The 22,163-nt window shown below is 42.3% G+C and overlaps 1 protein-coding gene and 1 long non-coding RNA gene across 8 annotated transcripts in view; one reads left to right on the top strand and one right to left on the bottom strand.

Annotated features, from left to right (window-relative positions):
* Positions 1–633: 633 nt before the first annotated feature.
* The window catches only part of LOC120408104, a 29,463-nt gene continuing 7,933 nt past the window's right edge, over positions 634–22,163 (bottom strand). The window contains exons 3-4 of the long non-coding RNA XR_005600424.1: positions 1,949–2,057; positions 634–935 (exon numbers count right to left, since the gene is read on the bottom strand). This is a non-coding gene — a long non-coding RNA (uncharacterized LOC120408104). The remainder of the gene's footprint in view (positions 936–1,948; positions 2,058–22,163) is intronic.
* The window catches only part of SMARCA2 (SWI/SNF related, matrix associated, actin dependent regulator of chromatin, subfamily a, member 2), a 169,836-nt gene continuing 157,253 nt past the window's right edge, over positions 9,581–22,163 (top strand). For 2 of the 7 annotated variants that reach the window (XM_039544656.1, XM_039544650.1), the window contains exon 1: positions 11,298–11,630. The gene's annotated coding sequence lies outside the window, so the exon portion shown is untranslated. Of the gene's footprint in view, positions 9,720–11,297; positions 11,631–15,262; positions 15,405–20,673; positions 20,767–22,163 lie in introns of those variants that run through there. The other 5 variants (XM_039544653.1, XM_039544654.1, XM_039544652.1 and 2 more) reach the window with 5 other exon arrangements.

The following is a 22,163-nucleotide window of genomic DNA, read 5'->3' as shown; positions in this document are numbered from 1 at the left end:
TTTTTCCCTAACAGTATCTACCTCACACAAACTAGGAAAATCAAGAAAATCCTTTCCACTTTTAGCAGAGCACTAAATTTAATCCTGATAGTTTCTAACAGAACCATTTAAAAATACCTGTAGTTTTCTAGTTCCATCTTGCTCTGTTGTTTTTTGGATTATTTCAAGGTTGTACAAACTAGGGACCAGATTCTGCTCTTTCAGCTCCACAAAGTGTAATAATCCATGTACCAAAAACATTAAGAGCAGTTTTTTGCATTAAACTGTTGCTCTGACAGTATTCTGCTATATTGCAAAATAGGGCATCATGTCACAAATTCATGTATTCCATATTTGTGATAGGAAATCTACCAAAATGGGGAGCAAAAAGGCTGTAGACTTCTACATTTGGAAATCTTGTATATTCTGCTATATGAAACAGGTGGATCAAGAGCCAATATTTTGAATATGATAATTTTATCATATATAGTCTCTTCCATCTGAAGCTCACAAAGTGTTTTACACTTTGGAAAGATTTACAACTTAGCAAAGCTGTGACACAGAGGAATACTATTCCCATTCTACTGAGGTGGAGAAGAGTTTAGTAACTTCTCACAGGAGGTCTGTGTCAAAGCTGGCAGTAGAATCCACATCTCCCATTTCCATGCCTTCATCACAACACCATCCTTTCTCTTATAAAGATATTTATTGGAATAAACCTTCCTCAGATGTGCTATGTAATACAGAACTTCTTTCTTTCTTCTTCTACATCCTCAGTTTCCACTATTTTCTATCAGTTTCAGCCATTCATTTTGGTCTTCTACTGGTCTGTTCAGGTTTCTGAGTGTCTATATGTGTTTCAAAACTTCTCCTTTTCCCTTAGTAGTCTGGATAGCTTTTATGTTGAGTAGACACAGAATCTGATCAATGCTTGTTCTCTCCTCGCCATTTTAATGCTTAGATTCAAACACAGAATTATGGCTTACACCCCAGTGCCTAACTCCTGAAGATTATAATACCTTGTATTTATGTAGCAATTCACAAATATTTTTATTTATTGAGCACAATCAGTATGTGTGTCACTGTACAAGAGAGTAGAGGAAGAACCAGTCCTTGCCCCAAGACATTCTACATAGAAAAGAAGAAAAAGTCCATGCACTAATTAATCAACACAAAACCCATAATGAGGTAAAGTAGTAGTATTCAAATTTTACTCATGATGAGAGATGAGGCAGAGGGCTGAGTGACTTCTCCAAATGTCACAGAAGCATTGCTGACACCTTGTCTACATGAAGAGTTGCACTGGTTTAACTAAAAGCGTGAATTTAAACTGATATAGGGCTTGTCTATACTGGCACTTTACAGCACTGCAACTTTCTCACTCAGGGGTGTGAAAAAAACAAAACCCCTGAGCGCTGCAAGTTTCAGCGCTGTAAAGTGCCAGTGTAGACAGTGCACCAGCCGCACTCCCAGCACTGGTAGCTACACCCCTCATAGAGGTGGTTTTTTTAGAGCGCTGCCACGACTACACAAGCCACATTTTAACGTTGCCAATGAAGACGTGTCCATAGTTAAACCAGTGTAACCCCTCTAAAGTTCTATGCTGATATAAATCTTTAATGTGGGAGAGGTCCACAGGTAAGCAAACTCTGCCTCTTAACATAAAACATTTTTCTTGACCTGGTTTGGGGAGAATGTGCCAATAAATCTTCCAAACACAGTTTCTGGCCTATCTTTGATTTATTGTGTTGTACACATTGAAAAAAGATGGTGAGGTTGGAAGATGGTAAACAAATCCTACTGTTGGCTCAAGAAATTCTTGGGAAGAATGTTGGAAATGCCCTATCCTATTGATAGGTTTCTTTGTAGTTTAACACTTATTGATCTAGGTTATAGAGTGCCTGTCACTGTAGATTATGATGGTCCCCCAAAATGATAAGGTATACACACAAAGATATCTTTATCTCACCCTCTTCTCTTCAGTCAGCAGGATTTGGAGCAATTTTTCTCCCTGTAGTGTTGTTGTTGTTGTTTCCAGGCTCCCAGTAGGAGGATGTCTCATCCTTTGATGCTGTGGACTAAGTAGGAGAAAATACACACTTAGCAGGTATACATTTCATGTCTGCATTGGCAACTGATTGTTGTTTGAGAGGACCAGCATCACACACTGTTTGTGAGACCTGTGTTACCTAATAATTAGTGAGCCATCCTGATCAAAGGTTATATATTATGGGCCAAATCAATTTCTAGTTTAAATCTATTGGCTTAACCAGGTTTATACCTAGGATAAATTTAGCTGCATGTCTCAGAACTAGAAACAATATTCTTTTGTGGCCCAGATTCTTATGGGAATGACAAGTGTTAGTCTGCTAATAAGATGAACATTAGTTATTAAATAATACTAGTTCCACTTCGGGAGTTACCATCAGAAATATATAATAATAGTAACAATGACATAGACAATGCTGATGAAGGTACAGATCTTACTGTGTAAATGGATTCATACTTGAAAACTAGAAGGAGGCACAATGTGGAGAAAAACACACACAGATAAGAAACTATACAAGGACAAAAGCAAGTGCTGAAAACCCAGCCATTAAACCTAGATGAGCAAACATGCATAGCACATGATTCCCAAAGGCAGTTTGGAAGAAGGGTGAAATGTATGCAAAACAAAAGTGCAGTATATGGCACATTCTAGTGCCTTTAGTGTGTAGCAATCCATCTAACTTTTCTATGTTGTGTATTTGTTTGAATGTCACCCTGATGTGCAGAACAGTCACAAAACTGCCACATATCAGGAGGCCAGGTCATGTGTAACTTTGATCTATGCAGATTTAAGCTGCCTGTCACCCTTTCCAAAGCCCACAATAGCCACTTAATTCAAGTAGGTCCATCTCATTTCATAATTCTGAATTGCAAATTGATTTATTTAATTCAAACATTACTGGCCTGATTCTCCCTTCACTGGTAGAGTTGGGCCCCGCTGAATTCAGGTGTAACTCAGGGGAGAACTAGACCTTCAGTGTTTCATCTTTGCCTTGTGTACGTTTAATCATCATATCCATTGTAGGCATACAATACGAATTCATTGTTTTTTCTTCCCCCCCAATCCAACAGTCGTGCCCTTTTTCTGCCAGATGAGGAAACTGTGTACACTGGCAATTTTAAATCTTCCATTGTTGCAGTACAATCAGTGCAGTTCTAATTGTGCTAGCAACAATGAGAGCGCTCGTGTTAACCAAGCACTAGGATTTTTAGTGTTGTTTCTTCTAACTCTGCTCTGAGCGGCGTTAGAAGACACTGTGATTGAAAGGTTTGTGGCCTGACACATTAGAACTTCTACTGCTTCCTGCATAAGTGCTAGAACAATGATGGGAGATTGCCCAAGAATTGCCAGTGTAGATGAAGAATAGTTGTGTTTACCCCACTAAGTAGGAAGTGCTTTCACTGTATTTTCCTATCATGCATTGGTCCAAGCTCGGTAGAAGTTTTCTGAATTAAGTTTTAGCTTATAGCTGTCTGGCACCTTAACTGTTTTTGAGATCTGCTCATTAAGTCTGGGGAGTAGTGGGAGAGTGGAATTACTTAATTATAATTAGCAAAAAGTAGAACTCTAAAAATGTAACAAATGATGGGTGCCAGCTGGATACCAAAATGTCATTTGGTAACTCATAGCAAAAAATGACTTTATGCTCCTCCCAGACTTGTTGGGCCAAAGAGTTACACTAGGGATGATCTTGGCCATAGAGAAAAATTCAAGCCTGATGCAAATACGTGTAACTTTGTTAGAGTGGGGCTGGTTGAAAATTTTCCATTGAAATTATTTTTCAGTGGAAAATTTGGTTTTTTAATAAATGATTTTTTTAATGAGAAATATCTGCTTTTGAAGAAAAAATTCAGTTTTTTTTAATCAGAACCCAAACATGATTTAGACATGCCATCTCAGTGCCTCATGGGAGTTGTAGTTTGGTTGCGTCATGTCCTCATTTTCCTCTATGGGCTGGCTCTTGAACTTGACTTTATCTGCTATGATGCACTATGGCTGAATCCCATGATGCACTGATTCACCTCACCAAAAGGTGCATAGCGAGAGATACTGCTCAACCAGCAAGCTCAGCCTATAAAGGAGAATGGGAGCATAAGGCACCTAAACTATAACTCGCATGAGGTACCATAGTGGCATTTTGGAACTGAACTATTTCAGCTTTTGGCCAAAACATTTCAGGTTTTTATTTTAAACCCAGAAGTCAAAACTTTCATTGGAAAAAGAAATTCTGACCATCTCTACATTAAAGTCAATGGCATTGCACCAGCTTACAGAGGCTCTAGATTCACTGTTTTTAATAGGTTTACTACTTCCATAACAATAATCTTTTGGGTGACAAGAGACTCTTTCCTCTAGAACTGATGTCCCACTTGAAAAAAAAATAGTGTTACTTGTAAGCAATTTACAGGGCATGAAAAGCAAGTTGCAAGCAGACAGTACCTCTGAAGTTGTCTGTGTAGCAAGTTTTTCATGGTTTTTTTACCTCAGCGAATATAAACTTCAGCTTTTAAAACAGCAATCAACAGTCAGAAATCTCCTCCATTTCCACAGGCCAAATTTTAAGCTCTTCTGCTCAGGCTTTGCCTACACACAAACTTACACTGAACTAACTAAATCAATTTTAATTCATGCCTTTTGTTCTTTCCGTTATTTTTAATCAGAAATAAGAGTGTCCACAGACAGACTTGCAAGAAAATTACAGAAAGTGTGAATTAAAACAGATTTAGGTATTTTGGTGCCAGGTTATGTGTAGACCAGCCCTCAGTTTTGCTTGTTCCCTTTTATTCACAGGAAGCAGAGTGTTAGGCCATGTCAACAATACAAACATTAGCCGCCACAAGTTACATCAGCATAAAGCCACTGGTGCACATGCATGCTTGGCTCCTAGCGTTGGTGTTGCGCATACTCACCAGGAGTTCTTGTGTCGATACACAGTGCAGTGCACCATGGGTAGGTATCCCAGTGGGCAACTCGACACTGTCTAGTGCATTATTTTTTGGTAAGTTTTGGCAATGCATGTGGGGCAGAAACAAATCACACAGGGGTGATGAGGAGCAAGGGGTCAAGTTCCCATCATGTGACTTTCTCCATCTTATAATGTCATCCATGTCCCATAATTTTCATACCTTTTTAAAAAATCCCATGAATCTACACAGCCTCCCTTGCTGTCTGCCATCTCTGACAGACTCATGGAACCTGCACAACTTTGCACTATGGAACATTGTAAGCACAGACACATGGTCCTCTGGTATTTGCAGAGCTGCAGGAAGAACCGCAGTAGTGTGGGACATGATTATTTTGTGGAGGACAGATTGCTGTAGGACATAGCAAAAACCAATTCAGTGTTGTCAGTGACATTCATTAAGCAGTAGCAGATGGTGGAACACCACTTCTGGGCCCAAGAAACAAACACTAACTGGTGGGATTGCATCGTAAAGCAGGTTTGGGACAGTGAACAGTGGCTACAGATCTTTTGGATGTGAAAGGCCTCATTCCTGGATCTGTGTGCTGAGCTTTCCCCAGCCCTCCTGCGCAGGGACACCAGAGCGAGAGCAGTACTGACAGTGAGAAGCAAGTGGCAATCACACTGTGGAAACCTGCAATACTGGATTGCTATTGGTCAGTGGGAAATAATTTGGGAGTTGAAAAATCCACTCTGGGGACTGTTGTCATGCAAGTATGCAGGGTAATCATCTTCTGCTACACAGGACTGTGACTTTCAGTCATATGCAGGACATAGTGGATTGATTTGCAGAAATGGGGTTCCCAAACTGCAGTGGAGCAATAGATGCCATGCATGCACCTATTTTGACACAAGACCACCTTGCCCCAGAGTCTATCAACAGAAATGGCTACTTCTCTATCTGGTTGTGCAAACATTGGTGGGTCACCGGATGCTTCACTGACGTTAATGTTGCTTGGTCAGAGAAGGTGCCTGATGCTTGTATCTTTAAAAACTCAGGACTGTTCAGAAAGCTACCAGCAGGGATTTTTTTTCCCAACTGGCAGATTACCATTGGTGATGTTGAAATTGGACCACCTTCTGTAGATGAGAGATGAGCTTCTGAGTTACACAGAACTCTTCTTCCGGTCTGGGAAATGTACTCAGAGTGTCACAACTAAAAACAAGATGGAACAGATTGTTTAGCATAAGTAGTTAACATATTTCAATGGACCATTCAAGGTGAAATAGCCTGTTAAAACCTTTCTAGTCCTGGGGCGGATGGAGTGCTGGTGGTGGGGGGAGGAGAAATCAGGGCTGGGGGGGGAAGTTAGTTGGTTATTGTTGTAGTAAGCCATAAATCCAGTGTCTCTAGTTTGTCCATGAACTTTAGTGTCTAGCACAGTTATGAATTTGAGCTCCCAGGCTCATCTTTTGAAGGTGTTGTGAACGTTTCCTTTGATGATGAGGACAGAGAGGTCAGATATAGAGTGATCACTTTGTTAAAAGTGTTCACCCACAGGTGATGTGCTGTTTTGTCTTATTTTTCTGTTTGAGTTCATTTGAGAATGTAGTGATTGTTTGTTTCACATACATGGTTGTTATTGGGCCATTTAGGCCATCCATACTGGACGAGATTCAGCACATGCTGTGACAGGCATATGTAGGACTCATGGATCTTGAAAGGTGTGTCGTGGGGGGGAGGTGCAGATCATAGCAGTTGAAATACGTCTACAGGTTTTGCATCTGTTGTTCTGGCAGGGTCTGGTGCTGCTGTGAGTTGTTGGGTTCTAGTCTGTGTGGAATGTGCTTCTGATGATGAGCGTGGAGAGTTGGGGGTGTCAGAGAATTGTCAGTTGACTGCGTTAATGTAGACATCGTGGTTAAGGACTGTGATGGCGCCCCCCCCCCCCATCCACTGGTTTGATCACTGTCTGGTGGTTGGATTTCAGGCACTGTATAGCTATCCTCTCAGCAGTGGAGAGATTGTGGTAGCTGTGATGTTTGTGAAGGATTTCAGTCAATTTTTTTCTTGAAGCAACCAATGTAAGGATCACGAGTGTAGTTTTGTCTACTGTGGGGTGTCCAGTCAGATGACTCTTTTCTCTTATGAGTATTGGTGGAGATATGGTAATTGTGAGTGGTGTCATCACTGTTGTGAAAGAATTCTTAGAGGCAGAATCGTCAGAAGAATTATTTTAATTCTCCACATGTTAATACGGTATCAGGTATCCATCCAACATACTGGAGTCCCCACAATCTCAAATAAAATCTGCTGCTGTATGAATTCCTGCAAACAAAAGTAATCAGTGCATTTATCCCTAACATCAGTTGAACATTTTATTGTGCCTGGAAGATTAATTTCATATTATTTGCCCTCTTTGTATCGTTTTTACTGAAAGGAATGACCATTTGTTTTGATTTCTGCTGAGTTCAAGGCCAACGCAGGTGAGCTGTCTTTATGTGAGCTTCCCCCCAGGCAAGATTTGTTTTCTCCTCTGCAGAGATAAAGGGCAGAAGGCCTGCACATTAGCCCTGAACAAAAGAGGGGGCTGTATAATGGAGGTGAGGGATGTGCAAAACACCAATTCACTGCATTTGTGTTTTTCTCCTCCTCACAAAGGTGTTAATTTTGTTATCTCTAAAATGCTGGATTGTAAATCATGGTCAGAGACACAAAGCTAAGACTTCAATGTCCCATTCTAATTAGATTAAAATAAAGTTAACATGTACATTTATTGAATATTTTATCATTGCTTTTCTCCTACCTAGTTATATTTGCATTCTGCACTACCATTTCACTAATTTTGTTCCCAGGTCTTTTCCATATAGGCAATGTTGAAGCTTATGACAATACCAGTTTCCTCTTCTGAGGAACAACTTTTTTATTGGCTGCTTGGAGCTTAATACTGATTCTCTTTGGTGCAGTTATCTTTTATCATTTTGATACTCATGAATAGCTAAGGAGCTGAAGTTAATGATCAAGTAATAAGATCTTGGAAAAAAACACAGAATCAGCGATAATTAGCATTGTATACCCAGCATTATAATCAGGCGGGCCATTACTGATCTGAATACTAAAAGCAAAAGTCCACCCATGTAAACAATACCTGTCACTTAATCCATATGGAGCACTTGGTACAGTCCTATTGTTTCAGGTTCTTAACTACTACAGTTGGTCGCTAAGACCAGTAAAGGACCTGCCTTTCAAATACCATTGCTCGAATACATAGTCAGTAATTTTAATTGTGAAATTTCTCTTAACATAAGATTTTACTTCAGGACAGAAAATAATGTCCCCAGCAAAACAGCTGGACTGCAATTGGAATGCCTAATTCAGCCTATTACATTACAAAATAAGGAATAAATCATACTTTTAATATCATCAAATAGGATCAGCTTTAAGAGTCAAGCATCCACATTAGTCAGGGTTTATAATAATAGGCCCGACAATTTGACAAATAAATAAACAACCTTTTAATGTATTCACTACTAACACTGCATAAAAAGTTATTTTCTCTAGAAATATTGTGATAGATCTGTAGGTTTGCACTAGACAGCAGACCAGGTAAGTGTGGGGAAGGGGAAACAATACCTACATAATTAAGTTATCTCACCAGCATGTAAGTGAGCAAATATTGCAAGTTTTAAGGGTGAAAGGCCGGTAGAGAGAGGGGAGTTAACAGAACAACATAATTTACTCTTCCTAGCTCTAAAAACCAGATCCACCCCCAACTTCCCTCCTTGTACAGTTGCAGCCTTTTTACATGCAGATTACATCTGATGAATAGTTTAATAGCTTTTTCCAGACCAATGACAAAACAACCCCCTGGTCATCTTGAAGGCATATTTAGTAAAGAATAGTATATCACGGCTGGTGCTACATCTTCATTAACAAGCATTTGGAAGTTGAAAGCCCAACTGATTGACAGACAGATTTAGCTGGAATGTTCTCTGCAGCCTTCCTTCTTTCACAAAAGGAGGGTCTATGATCACAGATTAGGAAGGGAATAAAAAGTTTCAGCATGCATGACAATGCCTGGCGGTGCCCTTTAAAAACAAACAAACACCAGGTACAACAAATAGCCTTCAGATCTCTCCTCCCAACCCTCACCTCCCCCTCGCTCTCTGCAGGCGTGCACTGGCAGGCACAGGCACAGGCACAGTTAAATTCCAGCACCTTCTTCACCTACCCCCAAACTACTATCATCACGATTGCTACTACACAGTCCCTGTCTCTCACACTGGGGCCCGTCAGTCTTTTCTGCTCCAACCCAAACACATGCCAACAGAAGAAGCAAAGGGAAAGGGTGCAAGAAACTCATCCTGCTCCTGCACACCCATTGAGACATGCACAAACGGGGGGGGGGGGGCTGTAGCATGCACATTTATAGACACACACGCGCATCACTTTCTCTCTCTCTCTCCCCACATTCTTGTACATCTCCTCCTCCTCCTCTGGCAGCAGGCTGAGTGACAGGCCCCAGCCTGCAATGCGCTCGGCCTTTCTGCAGACGAGGCGGGAGCTCGCTCCGCGCGGAGCCAGTAGCAGAGCCGCTTCCTGAGCGGTGGTGCAGGGCTGGGGGAAGCAGGGGGCGGAGCCAGGGGCCGGAGTTTAGGAAGAGGAGGGAATGGCTGTCATCAATGAAGTCATATTCATAATCTAGTCCCTCTCTCTCTGGTGCTGTACTCTGGGTGACTCAGAGAGGGAGAGGGGAGACCTCCCGCACGCCACGCTTCTGGAGCAAGGTAAATCTAACTTATAACTCCTCTCTGACCCCATTTCTCCCTGCACCCCCGTCGCCCCCTGCAACGTGCTGGGAACCTGCACCATTAGCCAGGCTCCTGGGGAAAGAATGTGTTATTATTTGATGACACGCACGCACCGAGCCACCTTCCCTCCCTCGTTTAAAAAAATATCATCGCTACTATCCCCAGAGACCAGTCGCGACCCCCCCCCCCTTTCCCCAGAGGAGGGAAGAAAGTTTTCGATCAAAATAATTCGGAAATAATAATTAAAACCTTTCCTAAGCCCGGCTCCTGACTTCGGAGTCAGCTGCACCGAGAGGGAGCCTGGCAGAGGAGGGGACAGGGGACGTTGCTTGCAATCTATGCATTTTAGAGGAGGCGACTGGCGAACCGAGCCAGCAATAAATAACAGTAATCAGCTGCTCTCGCAACCTTTGGTGGTGCTGCTGAAGCGAGCGTTTAAAAAGGCTCCGGGCAAGCAGCAGCAGAGACAGAAATAGATCCCAAGAAGCAACAGCCCCTCCAGGAGCAGCTCAGTGGCTGCGATGGGGCCGGTAGGCTAGGCTGGTCGCCTCTTCCACTGCCCATTGACTGCTCTGGCTGTGTTTTGGTGGCTATAAAGAGGGGGTGGGGGAAGGGAGATTACCCCCCCCCCCCGCAATCCAGCAGCGGCCAAAGGGGTAGATTTGGCGCATGTGGCGAAGGCGGCAGCAGCCTGGCTGCTGCTGAGTGGTGCATGTTGAAGTTCAGTGTGTCCTGCCCTGGGGAAGGGGAGGGCAAGCGTTGCAGTTTGTAGGTGTTTTGCAGGGGCTTTGTTGCCTGGGGGGTCCTTTTCTTCTAATGCAAATATTTAAATAGACGTGGCTGGGGAAGGGGGGGTGAAGGAGGAAAAAGATGGGAGGTATGGGGGGGTGTGCTTGTTAGAGTAGCAACGTTAACCAGCAAAGCCAAGGAGGCCATGATCCGGATAATCTCCCTGTCTGACTGTCACAAACATTACCCACACACACACCCGGGAGGGCGGGTAGAAGAGAGAAAAAGAAGGTGGGGGCCGGGACTTCACGAACCGGGGCTGCAGGTCCTGTTGCCTTACAGTTTAGTCACAGGGTCTCTATGCAATTAAAAACAAAACATCAGCGCTTTAGTCAGTCGCTCCTCTTCTGCTGAAAGGTGTCGCGATTCACTTCCTAAAATAGCTTCTCTCTCCCCCCCCTTCTCCTGCAGCCCCCCCCCATCCTTTTGCAGCAGCCTAGGAAGCAGAGAGTGGAATAACATGCGCTTCCAATTTTTATAATCACCTTCAAAGCAAAAAGCATTTTATTTCCGGTATGCACAGAAAAATCCGTCAGTCATTTTTGGGGGAGGTGTTGCGGGGCGGGGGGGTTGTGTATACACATTCATGTTCGCGTAGATTTGTATTGTGTAGGGAGACGGGAGCCTCATCGCCACACCATGGGAGGGGGAATTATTTTTTTTTGGTTACCAAAAAAAAAACTTTTCTGTTGATGATTAAGTGAAGGAGAGGAGAAGAGGGGGGCTTGCAGCAAATGTTGCAGTTTGTTGCTGGTCGCTGTGCGTTTGAGTGAGTCTGGAGGAGAAGGAGGGCAGCTTTGAGCTAGCTTCTCTGTGTCTGCTTGGAGAGAGGAAGAGGCGAGGTTTAGTGGTGGTTGGGGATTTTTTTTTCCCTGTGTGTGTGATCAGCAGCAGAGAATCAGGAAGTCACAGCCGCCAAATACAGACTCTCGCTGGCTCTCACACACAGACATGTTTGATCAGCATGACATGATGACGGTGGGAAGAACGGGAGAGACAGGCCTAGCTTTGCTATGAAACATGCTCTCAGTCCGTGCATCTGGCTTCTAAACCCCCTTGTACGTGCCTAGATCTGTTGTTTGGTGCCACTTCATTAAGGTAAAGGTCTCTTAACTCAGCAGGGGAAAGCTCTGACTGCAGCCATTGCTCTGTAAAGTAAGAGAAGGAAGTGGGGTGGCTCCTGCAAAATGGATTTTTAGGTCTTGTCGATCGGGTCTAAAACTTTCCAGAAAGGGAGGAGGGAAAATATGGCTCTACTAAATGTGCTTGCTAGTGCCAGTGTTTTTTCTGTGTGTGTGGCTTGAAGCACCAGGGTGTGTTGCTAGATAGAAACTTGAGGCCTATGCAAAACTCCCGGAAGATTCACTGTGGGGTTTTAAAGGCAAAAGCTTACAATTTAATGAAGAAAACCTGGGTGAGAAAACTTCTGTTCTCCAACTATCTCAGGCTCTAGGGTTGGGGACAGTTCAGTTTGGATTCCTTTTCATATTTTTAATCAGAAGTTTGTATGTGTGTATAATGCTTGGTGCTTCTTCCCCCCCCCCCCCCGCCCCCGCTCCACGTTAGATTAACTCTTGAAAGCTTTTACTTTGCAAACAGGAGAGGAAATTTATAATGTTGTTTTTTTCCAAACAGAATGATAGTGTAACAAAAAATACTAAAGAACAGCAAAGAGATGTTGGTGAATTAGGTTTTTACTACAATAAATAATTAGGTTGAAAAAGAATCAATGCCACTATTATTAAATGCTTATTTTGATTAAATCTTAGTGGTTCTGTAGAGTGTATTTGAGCTGGTTTTCCTTTGTGCTTGCAGTTCTACCCTTCATTTTTACTTATCACAATTTGCAAACGTTTGAGAGGGTTCCATTCGCTTATAATTATTTTGATTAAGATTTTAGATAACTGGTTAGTAATTTGCATAAAGAGTTAGACACAAAGGTTTGAAAATTATAGCAAACTAAATAGTAAGGTTATTTTTTTTTCTTAAAAAGGCATATTCCAGGTATATCATTCACAGCATTCTTCTCTTTGCATTAAAAAATCCTTTACTTTAGTATCCTTTAATTCCAGCCACTAACCCCGGAGGTCTAGAGTAGGACAATGAATATTAAGCCAGAATCCCATTCCTTTAGTAGTATATACCAATTACACGTTAGGAGGTGGGGCAGCTTTTGCTGTGTGAGTTAGTGTATTGTTATGCAAATCAAGGCACACTTTCTCTTTGGGAACCTAATTGCCCTATTATTCTCATTGACTTTTTTTTCTCTGAGTCCCTTTGTTAATCAAAGAAAAAAAATGATGTACCAAAAGGACAGGATTAGAGACCGGTTTTATGCTCATATGTAACACATCAGCAGTATGAGGCAAAAAGATCATACCAGTAATGAGCATTTTTAAATAAATTCAAAGTTAGGCATATTGTGTAACACATATGGACTTGACAGAGGTGAAGGTAATGCTTTGTTAAATACAGTATCTCTCTTATGAGTTATGCCTCAGCTTCAGGACTGGCATTACTATGGTGTTTCATAAAAAATATGCACCACAAGAATGTGTTCAAAGCAGTCTTAGATCTTTTTCTTTTATTCATTTCTAAAGTGGTCTGTGAGCATTTCTCGGCAAATCTGAAAAGTGCTTTGACCAATACCTAAGCTTGAGGTTGACAAGAAAAAAGTGACCCAGCTAGCACTTTTATATTGTGAATGTTGGAATTCTATTTAATATATTCTTGACAGAAGTGTAACTAAAATTAACACCTGCAAATATCTTATTTCCAGTTTTTGTTTGAAGTTAAGATCAGAAGGTGCACGGTAATAACTTTAAAAAAAATGTCTGGACTCTTTCTCACATTATGGTCCCAATTAATAATATTGATGTGATCCCTTTTTAAAGGGGAATTGTCACTAGGGAGCAAATGAGAATGCCTTCCACAAATTATTAAAACACTTCTTTGTGTATTTTTTGCTACTAGTGATGATGATTGCATGTAAAGAAAGCCTCCTAGACCTCCACCCACCTCAGCGCAATTTCTTCTTTCTGATTGATTCCCCCACTGAAGTAATAAACACAGCATTGTGACATAAAGATGACTTGTCATGAAAATGGTGGCAGGCAGAAGTTTATGACTCATTAGCAAGATAAAATAGAGAATGGAACATTGAGGGAACAAGCCCTCATTTTAACACACAAGTTGGGTAGTTTGCAAACATGAGATGACAATGAAATTGGGGATGTGAATGGAATTTTTTTTGTCTGACAAATTTAAAGTTCCCTCTTCCCATTCAAAGTCTCTCTCTTCCCCCTCCATCATCTTTCTTTTTTAATCTTTGTAGGGTAGAAGGGGCTATTGCAAAACAAGATTTTCAAAGGGTGGGGTATCCAACTATAATGTTAGAAATAGATTTGGGGGAGTACACATCACCTCATACAGCTTGTGTCCTCACTAGGAAAGAAGGTGTGTTCTTAACCTGATTTAGGTAGCTTAAGGTGTGTGAGTTAGATATTCATGTGAAAACTACAAAACTTGTCTTCACTAGGATTTTACCTTGAATTAGCTAACTTGGGTTAAGAACACACCTTTTTTTCCCCTTGTGAAGACAAAGTCAATTTGTGCCCCTAAATAATACAGTGATTTGTTTTCCCTCTCCCACACCCTAATGGATGGGCTTGTGTTCTTCAGAATCTGACATGAAGAGGACATTCAATAACCGTGATTAATGCCTGTAGAAAAGGTCACAGTGTAGTAATTTAATCCCTAACCAATCAGCAAAGTCTCTGTCTTCAGTCCCCCTAAGCAGAGTACAATCCACATGTGTAGCACTGAGAAGTGCTACTAACTCCACATGCAGACTTGTTGGGGAGAGGACTTGATCTTAGTTATTATGCAGTTCAGTGGACTTATTTCTAAGTCCTCTAGTTTGTACTACTGCAAGTTGCCTTCCAAAAGTGATCCTTATCATGAATTCCTTAAATATGTGAAGCCAGCTCCTGAGCTGGTGTAAATGTGTCTAGTACCATTGATATAAATGGAAGTACACGTGTTTACATGAGTTGATGATCTGGTCCTTCACCTTTACTGGTTTCTAATGTTCTGTGTACCCTTTTTTTCACAGAATTGCTCACTTGTGATTAAACAACAACATTAGTGTTCTAATAGATGTTGTCTAATGCTGTGGTATTTTATAAGAATTTAAATACAACACTTGATCTGAGCTCAAAGAGCCGAGAAGCGATATTGGAATTATTTGTAAATGTGGTTCATTCATTTTATTATATAATGAGTTGCCTTCATTACTTTCTGATTTGAACTTTCAGAATTTTTTGGTTTCAGTTATACAGTGTGACTTTTTTACTTTAAAAATTAAGCCAATGTTAAGAAAAGTTAGTAATGCAATTCTTATTTTCCGTGTTGACACAGAAAGCACCCCTGTTTTCTGCTTTCAGTAACAAAGTATCCTGATTTTCTGCTGTATCTTTTAAAAACACTTGCTGGCCATGACTTCAGTCTGGAGATGGGTTGAATGGTCATTATTTCCCAATAGATAACATCAGAATATTGTAACATCATAACATTGTGAGGCACTCTGGGCTGCAGTGCTGTCAGAATGTTGCTGGCACTCAGCTCTGCATTGCCTTTCCATGAGATCCTCATGGTGCAGTTTCCTTGCTTTGCGTTATCTGGCCGAGACCCAATCTAGGTTGACTTGGTCTGGAAAAAATCAAGGTTCTGTTTGCTGGCGAGGGGCAACTACTAGAGTAACTGAAAATATGTTAGGTTGTTCTGTCTGGTGCTAGAGTATATCTGTCCCATGAAAAAGCAGTCTGCAGTCTCAGGGTCCTTTGGGGTGCCCAAATGTTCTTGGATACCCAGGTAATAGCGGTGGCTTGCTCTGCTTATTTTGTTTGGATCTAGCCAAGATGTTACAGCCTTTCCCTGATATGGAACAGCAACAAGTATCCATGCATCTGTTAACTTTAGGTGGTAATACTACTTTGTTCAGTATCTATGGTTAATGTTAAAGGCCACCTCAGAGCGTCACCTAGGGTAGAATACAGAAGCATGCCGCCTTTGCGCTTGTCTGCCCAGGATGTTATAACTTCCAAGGTGGACACTTTTTCTGATCTGAGTGGCTTTTTCTGGTTTAGCTTAAACTGCTTAGAAAGCCACATAAGCTGAACTGGAAAAAGGCTTTTTTGTTCAAGAATAATAGTGTCTACCTGGGAAGGTACACCAGTATAACTACTAGTGGTTTAAATTCATACCCTACCTTATCCCAGTATAATTTCATGTGTAGACAAGCCCTTAGAGTGGATTGCATATTACACCTTACAAGCCCTTAGAGTGTAAACAGATACAACTTTTAGATAATGTTTTCACCTCTTAGCTTATAGAGCCGGGAAGCTTCTGCTCTGCTTCTGGAGCAATTCAGGGTTGTTTCTAATAGATAAAGCCCTAAATGGTTTAGATCTGGCTACCTCAAAGGCCATCATTCCAAATGAGATCAGCTGACAGACATGTTGGGGATTCGGAAGTAGAGGCATTCCTGGCTAAGGATTTTTTTTCTTTGGTCCACCAGATTTTGACCTTCAGAGCATAATGAAACACCTCTATGTTGGTCAACTACTTGCTTAATATGAGTAACTCCAGGTTTATGCTTGGTTAGGGCACTAGGGGGTGAGAGCTATTTGTGACATTCAGTGTGGACTATCTAACTCAGTGGTCCCCAACGTGGTGCCCGCGGGCGCCATGGCGCCCGCCGGGGCATTTATGTGTGCCCGCCTAGTGCCCAGCAGGGGAGAGAAGCCGCAGCCCCACACCTGCTGGGGACAGAGAACTCTGGGGCTGCAGGCTGCGGGCGCCGGTGTTCTCGGTCCCTGGCAGGCGCGGGGCTGCGGCTTAAGCTGGAGAGAAGCCGCGGCCCCGTGCCTGCTGGGGACAGAGTACTCCGGGGCTGCGGGCGCCAGTGTTCTCTGTCCTCCTGGCTTCTCTCCAGCTTCTCTCTGCACTGCCCAGAACTGGCGCAAAAAACCCCCCAAACCAAAAAAACCAAAAACAACCCGCTCTGACTCTGCAGAATGGACGGAATGCCGCCCCATAGCATGTGCTGCCCAGGCATGTGCTTGCTCCACTGGTGCCTGGAGCTGGCCCTGTATGTGAGTAATTGTTGGCGCCCGCCACACTCTTCTGAAAACATGAATGTGCTACTGGCCACAAAAAGGTTGGGGACCACTGATCTAACTTAATGTGGTGCTGAATGTATTCTGTAGTGTGCTCAGCTGCTATTGGTGTTTAAAAATCAAACCAGTGGGCACCCAAATGCCAGTAAAACTGCTGCATTGTTCTTTATGTATTGTTTAGTAGTATTTAGCAATCAAGAGCACTTGTAACAGGGATGACCGCGTACCCGCTCATGGCTAGAGGTGCCTCTGCTGTGCCCTGCCCTTGTTTTCCCTTGCTCCTGCAACAAACTCCACAATCTCTCTTTCAGTCACAGCCCTTCTTAAGGCCTGGATGTTTTATTAAATTAACAAAGTTCACACACGCACAAAATCTTCAACCCAGGCTTAAGCTGGGCACAGCCCCTTCTTCCTGAGGAACTGTCTTTTCCTCAGGGACCACTGCAGGAAGACCCTCTTTCCCTGCAGCTTCACGCTGCAGTTCCCTCTCTGCAGGAATGGCCACCCCTGTGTCTTCCTGCTGCCTTTTGCATTGGGATCACCTGACTCAACCTAGGTGTCCTGTAATCAAGCCAGGGGTAGTCAAGAGGCAGACTACAGGCCAAATCCAGACCGCCAGACAATTTTGAACAGATCCCGAAATCTTTTTATTTACTTATTATCATTATTATTATGTTCTCTGGACCTTGACTGTACCTTGACCAAGAAATTTGGACCTTGAAAAAAATAATTGACTACCCCTGCCCTAGGCTTTCCCAGCCACCCTGATACAAGCACCTCAGTGAAATCTTCTGGACACACACAAAGCAGTAGGGTCAAACATTTTGTGGTCAAGGTATTTATCTGGCTCTAACTCATTCAAATTCTACAGAATACGAACATTCTGCATCCCACTCAACAATGACTGGTCTAGAAAAGGCTGTAGGATCTGGCCACAAAACTGGCAGATCCCCAGGAGACCTTTTGCCTTCATTCTGGATCCTATGGGCTTTTCCTCATCTCCTGTCCCTATGTAGCTTAACTGGAGCCACACTGACATTAACTCCTTCCTGGATCTGGCCTATGGTGTGGGAGATCCAGATAATGTAAGATCAGGAGGGAGGATAGCATGCATCCCCAGGGTGAGCCCAGTCACCACCTGCTTCCCCAGTATAGACTGCAGACACAGAATAGGATCCCCTGGGCCCATATAGGTGTGGGAAAGAAAGCCAGGTTGCTTTCTCTCTCAGTCCACACACAGAGATATACCACATGCCTTTCTATCCTCTTCCATACACAAGGGGGACTCTCTCTCCCACACACATATGGACACAGGAGAGCCCTTCCTGTGTCTGCAGTCCATGCAATTTAGTGCTCTCCCTGGTAGGAATTTGAGGACCCTGGTTTAAAGGTACCAAGGTGTGGTGGCTGTGTGGTTAAGGTGCTTGACTTCAATCCTGAAGATTGTGGGTTTGTGTCTTGCTCAGTCTCACACTGAAAGGCCATTTCCAGTTCACATAGCTGCAAAATAGGTACCTGATTCATTAGGGTAGTCAAAGGCAGTTGGACGTGATGCTGGCCACATCACTTGCTGGTGTACTGTTGGCTATGAAACTGAAGTGCCTTAACCATCTCCACCTGATGAGCCATTGGCTCGGGAACTTTCCCTTTGATGTAAAGGGGTTCTAGAATGTAATTCAGGATTCAATTAAAAAACAGATGCAAACTTTCTTTGAAGCCACTGTAATATTTTTGGCTTCAACGAAGTCTTGTGAGGACTGCAAGATTGGGCATTTAGTCCTGACTGTATGGGTCAGGAGAAATGTGTTTGTTTTTTTAATGTAATCATAAATAATATACGGGTTGGAAGAGACCTCAGGAGATCATCTAGTCCAACTCCCTGCTCAGAGCAGGACCAATTCCCAATTGGCCCCCTTAAGGATTGAACACTCAACCCTGGGTTTAGCAAGCCAATGCTCACTATTGGAAATACTCTTCTCATATCTGTAACAAAGTAAATTCCCAGTCCAAACTAATGGACCAAGACTGACTATGACAGTGTTCTTTTGTTTACTTATCTAAGTACACAGGGCCAAATGCTAGCCAGAGATATGATGGTGTAATCTGGACAGAATTTGACCCACACTCTGCCAACATTGTAGTTGGTATCTCTTGGTGAAATTTTGCATTTGAATTGAGGCTGAGATTTTTCAGAGGAGTTTAAAGTAGTTATGCACTCAACTCCCCTTGAAAATCAAAAGTTGGCCACCTAAGTCTCTTTGATGATCCCAGTAAACATATACCCCACATATTCTTGAAACCTATTAAGCCATAATCTTTTTAACAGTTCTGCCTTATCAACGGCTCCTCGTTTGGTAGAACAGTGTATAAACTCCTCTGGTTTATAGAGTGGCACACTGCTTTTTCACTTTGCAGACCACTTCTGTTGGAGAAAGTAGTTCGGACCCCCACCTCTATTAAATCCTGTGGACCCTCAGGCAGAACTTGCTGGTGGCTCATAGCCATAGTCACTGAATTTTTTTTATATTCCTCCAATAAGTTAGCTCTTATAATTTACTGCTTGGTATAGAAGAATTGTGTTCTTTGTAAAATAAAATCTCTGAATATAAATTGGTTTAAGAAGATTCCACAATGTTATCCTACAAGATTGAGTGAGTTTATCCCTCTTAACAGAAATAAAACTAAAGGACTTGATCTGGAGTAAGGCATGCAGGATTCACCCCAGTAGTGATTGTTTTTACAGCTTAGGCAGTTGGTACCTCATTAGAAATGAATGTTAAATCTTCCAAGTTCGCTTATATGAACTTTCTAATGTACATATAAATTATCTTACAGTTTACATGAAGCTGTAACTGAAGCCAGTTAATTTTTATGAAAACTCAGAATTAAGTTTGAAATAAATGTTCATATAAAGGGAGTGTTCGATATCTCTTCTAATAGACAGGTTTAGGTACAAGTAATGCATGAGATATTGGATTTCAGGATGCTGTGCAATGAAAATAGTTATTGTACTTTCACATTGATTGCATAGTTTCTGTTAAATGCAGCCTTAATGCTGGTGGTGCTGCTAGGTTTTACCTTGTTAAAATGTGTTTGACTTCCATGACATACAGGGACAACTATAAAAGGGTCCTTGTAACGCTGCTGTACATTTCGGCATGGTGAATATCCCTTAAAAACTCTTTTTTGCTGTGTGGAAATGTCTTTGATTCCAAGAACAATCTTATTGCAGGCCTCTAAGAAGCTGTATACAGTTGTGATCATTTAAAAACATGATTCCTTTTGTGGGGATGCCATGGGATTGCAGGGGGACTAATTAGGCCCTGTGGTGTTCTGTTGTTATCTTTTGTTTTGAAGAGTAAAGCTTCAGAGGTATCACTATGTCACACTCTGCAAGGAGTGGGCTCCCAAGATAGTTTATTTTAAGTGAGTTCAACAGCACTTGTTCCAATTTGTTGCTTTGAATCAAAGTAGAGAAATAAATAATAAAACATAACAGTAGAGAGTTTTTAAATAAAAGCTTTTGAAAACTTTTTTTGACTCCTGACAACACCTAGATAATGGGGAGAAATCAGGGAATGCTCCCAATGTAGTAGACCTTTTTTCTTATTTGAAATATTTGGTTTTATGAACACACAGCTTGTTGAAAGGAGCAAGGTTGTAAATACTGTAAACTTCAAATTCCATGTGCACAGAACAGAAGCAGTAGGGAACAGCCAGCAGTGTAACCATCCCCATCCTGCCTTGCCTATGGGCCTCCTGTCTAACTTAGTGGAATGACTGTAGGGTAGTTTTCTTTTTTATGTCCATTCAGTCCTTGGCAACCAACTAGCAGAACCAGTAGACAAATTACGATGATGGTTTACACCTGTCCTCTAATGACTTATTTCATATGTCACTGAACAGCCACTAGAGGATAATGTGGTTGTGTTACAGCTTAATTTGCGTGTCTTTGGCTCTAGATCTGGGAGATGAACATTTCTGTGTGCCATTATCAGTCCCCTGACACGTCCACTCTTCCTGCAGAACTCTGTTAACTCTACTATATTTTGATGGTAAAACTAGAATTATTATTTTTAAAGCACCTGATTTAGAAATAAGTAATTTTTTGTTGTATTCTTAGATAAGTTAATTATTATTATTATTTCTTGGCAAACCATGACAGGGAATGACCTAATCATTTCATTTCATTGACTTAGAGGACATCCATGTTCTCTTGCATTACAAGAGTCTTTCATTGACACTAGTGAACTAAAAGTTCTAAATGTTAGTCACTGACAAAACTGTTAAGTGTGAGAGAGATGAAGAATGATCCCAGCTTGTATCCTGCTTCCATTTGTTTTGTTAAGTACACAGAAATAAATAAGATAGTTGGCTCTCCAGTGAGTTTGAGGGCTTCTAATTCATTCTCTGGGCTCTTGTCATTTTATAAGTCACATGAGCTGCATTCTCATGGTTTCTGACATCAGCAGAACCCCTCAAGTGAATTACAACTCTCTGTTGGCTCCAGAGCAGTTTGTCCTTTGTGTATTTCACTTGATATCACTGTTGCATACCGAGGTAATAAAAGTTCTAAATGAATGTCTTGTGGTTTTTTTTTTTAAATTCTATCTAATGTAAAGATTTTATATTAATAAAATGCTTACTCCAATCACCTCTGAGGCACTGAGGCACATAGGGAGAGATTTTTAAAACTCACAGATGTGAGTTAGATGCCTAAGGCCACGTTTACACTTACCTGCTGGGTTGATGTGGCAAGTTCGACTGCTCGGAGTTCGAACTATCGCGTCTGATCTAGACGCGATAGTTCGAACCCCGGAAGCGCTAGTTCGAACTCCGGTACTCCACCGCGGCAGGAGGAGTTGCCGGAGTCGACCTTGGAGCCGCGGAGTTCGCTTCCGCGGCGTCTGGACGGGTAAGTAAGTCGAACTAGGGTAGTTCGAATTCAGCTACGTTATTCACGTAGCTGAATTCGCGTACCCTAGTTCGACCCCTGACCTTAGTGTAGACCAGGGCTAAGAGCTTGTACATAGTAGCACTTCAGGGTGTGGCTACACTTGCAGCTGTACAGCGCTGCTGTGGGAGCGCTCCCGTGGCAGCGCTTTGAAGTGCGAGTGTGGCCACGGCGCCAGCGCTGGGAGAGAGCTCTCCGAGCGCTGCACGTACTCCACCTCCCCGTGGGGATTAGCTTACAGCGCTGGGAGCCGCACTCCCAGCGCTGGGGCACTGTTTACACTGGTGCTTTACAGCGCTGTAACATGCTGCGCTCAGGGGGGTGTTTTTTCACACCTCGGAGTGAGAAAGTTGCAGCGCTGTAAAGCGCCAGTGTAGCCAAGGCCTCAGTAGAACTATGTTGCTCAGAGGTGTAAATACCCCCTCCCCCCGCCCCGCCCCCCACTGCCAGTGATGTAAGTTAGACTGACCTAAGCATCAGTGTGGCTGGTGCTATTTT

Source organism: Mauremys reevesii, linkage group 6 (genome assembly GCF_016161935.1).
Source record: "Mauremys reevesii isolate NIE-2019 linkage group 6, ASM1616193v1, whole genome shotgun sequence".
NCBI lineage: Eukaryota > Metazoa > Chordata > Testudines > Geoemydidae > Mauremys > Mauremys reevesii.
The sequence above is the reverse complement of the archived record's forward strand: the minus strand, read 5'-3'. Positions and strand labels throughout refer to the sequence as shown.